This window comes from Oncorhynchus mykiss, chromosome 8 (genome assembly GCF_013265735.2).
Source record: "Oncorhynchus mykiss isolate Arlee chromosome 8, USDA_OmykA_1.1, whole genome shotgun sequence".
NCBI classification, from domain to species: domain Eukaryota; kingdom Metazoa; phylum Chordata; class Actinopteri; order Salmoniformes; family Salmonidae; genus Oncorhynchus; species Oncorhynchus mykiss.
In genome coordinates, this window is record NC_048572.1 from 82104472 (window position 1) to 82108766 (window position 4295).

Sequence of the window (4295 nt, forward strand, 5' to 3'; positions counted from 1 at the left end):
GCACCTTTGAGCAATTTAGACAACTGGTTGATTGTTGGTTGAACTAACACTTTACATTCCTTCATGAGTGAGGGTCAATTTCACCTGCACGATTCATCAATTCATGTTTTTGTACAAAAGGTCTAATAGAAATGTGTAAAACTATGCTTGACAGTTTATGACAAATAGTTCAACAATTGTGCATGTAAAGGCTTATGCAAGGAACGAATGCCTAGATGTTTTGAGGGGTAAGACTATTCAACAGAGAACCATCTACTATATTTTGATCAACTAGACATGAGCAATTGATAATGTGGAAAAAGCTGACACTTGTACATTATCAATTGCAATTTGTTCAAAGGAATAAGAAATTGCTTTAATGATGTGCACAAGTGACTAGATTATTTGGAGATTGTACAAGTAGTATCAAGAATTGCACTTTTGATCTAAGCGACTGAGAAAAACTGTAATACAGAAATGTACTGTAAATTAATTGAATTTCTCTGTTGGGGAGATGATCATAAACACAGGCTCAATTTTAGTTAAAAGTTCATTAATCATCATGAACCACACCTATCCTGCTGGTGTTATTGCTGTCAGTGTGGGTTGAGCCAGAAAATAGCAGTTGCTCAACAGGAAACAGACGCAAGCAAACATTTCACATGTTATTCTGTCTGTCCGTCCGTCTACCTATCTATCATATTCATTGGAGCACCATCTCAACACCATGTCTCTCCTTTTAGGGTTTGGATTGCTGACCTGCATAGCATCATCAGGTAGGCTTTTGTGTTTCTCTCAGGTTCTGTTGTCTGAGCCTCATAAAGAGCAGCAATACAATGGTAAATAAAGACATACTGATGGAAAAATATTGGACTGCTTCTGATTCATCCATATTGTAATTACTATTATCTGAGAGGAATTCTGGCATTTTTATGAAACGACAGAATATAACTAAAACTAAAGTTAAAGACAAGGCACCATTATTTGACAATTAGAACTGTTTCTTTAAAGACTACAGCCACAGTTCCGAAGCTTCTGTGCATCTGCAGGATTCTTTACTTTGTACACGGTCTCTGCTCTACTCTTACAGAACAGGTTACTCAGGAGAATTTTTATAAAATCAGATCAAAGCTGAATCAATGTCTGCAAGATCACATAATGATAGTATTCTACACAACCAAACATATTAACATATGTGAACGGATCAGCTTGTCCGACACACAGACGGGAGGCGCAAAATTAAGAGACCAGAGACAGGGGTTGTGATTCCGTATCCTTTGTATTGTTTACTAAACGGGTATTCTTTCGCCCGACAAAATAACTCCTGTACAGGGTAACGTCCAACGCCCAAACACCAGCGTAACAAAACAAATAAACATAAACTAAGACATTGACCAAAAGGCCGTGGCCAAAAAGGGAAAGCAAAACAACAAACGGGCTACTCCTGTCTTTAGAATATTTAAAATATGCGCTTTGATTGCAACGATACACAGGAAGGATATGCTACAGTTCAACAACACCATCTGCTCTAAAATGCGCTCACTGTACATAATTCAAAACAACACTGCAGGTTATTAACTCAAGAAGATATAAATTAAGATATAAATGCATTTCTAGATCTTATTGATTTATACAATGTTGATTCAAAGTAGCCTACAGACATATCTAGATCATCCTGAGTTATATAGTGTTGATTCAAAGTAGTCTACAGACATTCATTCAGCTTTGATAAAACTTTATTAAAGAAGAATGATTCTCCAGAGTAGCCTGTTCTCCTCTAGTATAATGTGATTCAGGGCCATGTGTTTTGTGACATGACCTGGATTTTAACCTTTGTTTAAAGCTTTTTCATCAAACTCTCCTCCTTTATTTTTATGTCAGATCTAGAACCATCCTCAGACAATTACTTTCATTTTCTGTGTAATTATAATTTCTGTATAAGGCTTTAAATACAGGATCAAAGCTTGCTATGTCACTTGATTGTGTAAAACACAGGGCCCTAATTAATACTTGTGGAATTATGGATTCCTTTTCTTCATTTCCTCTTCATCACATTAAGTATTCTCTGTGTTTATTTCAGAGCCCAGTGCTGAGACCTCTGTGTTTGTGCAGAAGGGACAGGATGTTCGCCTGAATGTCCAGACAAATGTTCAACTGCAAGATGTTGATGTTCTATATTGGAAGTTTAACAGATCAGTCCGTGTTGTAAAGTACCCCCCAAAAGTTACCTTTGAAAGGTACCGAGGTAGGGCTGAATTTAGTGAGGGAGACTTCTCTCTGCTACTGAAGAACCTCCATGAAGAAGACAGTGGACTTTATGAAGCAGTAGTGTCTGGTAACAATGACAGAAATGTTGCTACGTACGTGTTGGTAGTTCAAGGTAGGTTTAACCTCGTTATTTGTTGTTCTTCTTGCTGTTGTTTGGTAGCACTTTACTTGACCAAACATTTTCTACTGGCATACAACTCTATTTATCCCTGTTTGTCTATTTGTTTTCAGAGAGAGTTGAGCCACCAGTTCTGACAGTGGACTCTTAACTCCACCGTCACTGTCACCTGTAACGTGACTGTGACCTGCAGAGGTCAGAACACCTCTGTCACCTCCAGCTGTAACAGCAGCACCTGCTCTCAGGTGGGAGGAGATAGTAGAGGGGCTGAGACCTCCACTGTCCCCCTGCTCTCTGTGTATGTGGCAGGGAGTTTCATCATCTGTAACCACAGCAACCACGTCAGCTGGGCCAACGACACCAAGGAGATAGTGGAACTCTGTCCAACGAAATGTGGTAAGACACAAACACACAAATACACAATCCATGTCTCAATTGTCTCAATCCTTAAAAATCCTTCTTCAGCCTTTCTCCTCCCCTTCATCTACACTGATTGAAATGGATTTAACAAGTAACATCAATAAGGGATCGTAGCTTTCACATGGATTCACCTGGTCAGTCTGTCACGGAAAGAGCAGGTGTTCTTAATGTTTTGTACATTCTGTGTATTAATGGAAGAAGGAGGAAGTGAGGAAGTATCTAATCTGTGAGAGGAACTGTAACATATTGTCTGTTTGTTGTAAACCAGTGTCTCCCCCTGCTGGTAGCATGTCTGTGTGCATGCTGAAGATCATCTTGGTGTCTGTGGGGCTGGTCATCATGATCTCTGCTGTCATCACTGTCCACATCAGGCACAGATTCCACTATGGATAGAATCATGTGTGTTGTATTTTTTCGACCTCAGACAAAGTGATTCATTTCTGAAAAAGTAGAGATTTTGTGATGATTTTAATCAGCATTTTATCTCTGCTGTTTTCCTATTTGGAAGAAATGTTGGTCGTACCGGTGTTGACTGCTCTTCCCACATAAAGCCTCCAGTTCCCTCGATGGATGATCGATCAGTCAACCTACTTTTGTTGACAAATTTGACACCTTTTGGAAGCAGACAATGCTCTATAAGGAGGATGGGATCCACCCTAATCACTTCTGTGTCTGGATCCTGTCTCAACACTACAAGGCAGCGCTGATGCATTGACTGATCAAATCAAGCTCCTCAAAATGTATTTACTCCCATTAAATAGCATTGATATCATTCTGCCACAGCTTCTCATGTTGATAGGGGCATTGTAAATAGTAATTTTGTGCCTGTTAATTTAATTTCCATTGATAGCTCTGTTAGCTCCCGTTAGCTCTGTTGTTAGCTCCACCTATGCTATTAATAGTTTTACAGTATATCAAGCTATCATTTTGCTACATGTGCTCATAAGCATAGTGTTATTGTTAGTTGTTCTATTGTACTCATTTATCTGAATTCTTATATTAGCTCAGGAACCAGGAAGCCCATTGTGGCTAGCTCATCCAGTTCTATTGACTCTTGTGTCACCATGGATACTCCTGCTGTTTTCAAATCTTGCAGAAGGCTTGGACTGTTACATTTAAATGTGCCTGATGTCTAAACTGGACGTTCTGGGTGCATGACACTAGTCCAGATGTTTTGTTTATCTCAACATGCAACAATTTCATAGATTTTACTGAGTTACAGTTCTTATAGGGAAATAAGTCAATTTAAATAAATTAATTAGGTATTAATCTATGGATTTCACATGACTGGGAATACAGACATGCATCTGTTGGTCACAGATACCTTAAAATAAACGATATGGGCGTGGATCAGAAAACCAGTCAGTATCTGGTGTGACCACCATTTGCCTTATACAGCGCGACACATCTCCTTCGCATAGAGTTGAACAGACTGTTGATTGTGGTCTGTAAAAATGTTGTCCCACTCCTCTTCAATGGCTGTGAAAAGTTGCTGGATATTGGTGGGAGC

At 39.1% G+C, this 4295-nt stretch overlaps 1 long non-coding RNA gene across 1 annotated transcript; it reads left to right on the forward strand.

Annotated features, from left to right (window-relative positions):
* Positions 1-628: 628 nt before the first annotated feature.
* Positions 629-4042, forward strand: LOC110530760. The gene is made up of 4 exons (XR_005052972.1): positions 629-755; positions 2060-2359; positions 2479-2761; positions 3054-4042. It is a non-coding gene; the product is annotated as an uncharacterized LOC110530760 (long non-coding RNA).
* The last annotated feature ends 253 nt before the right edge of the window (positions 4043-4295 follow it).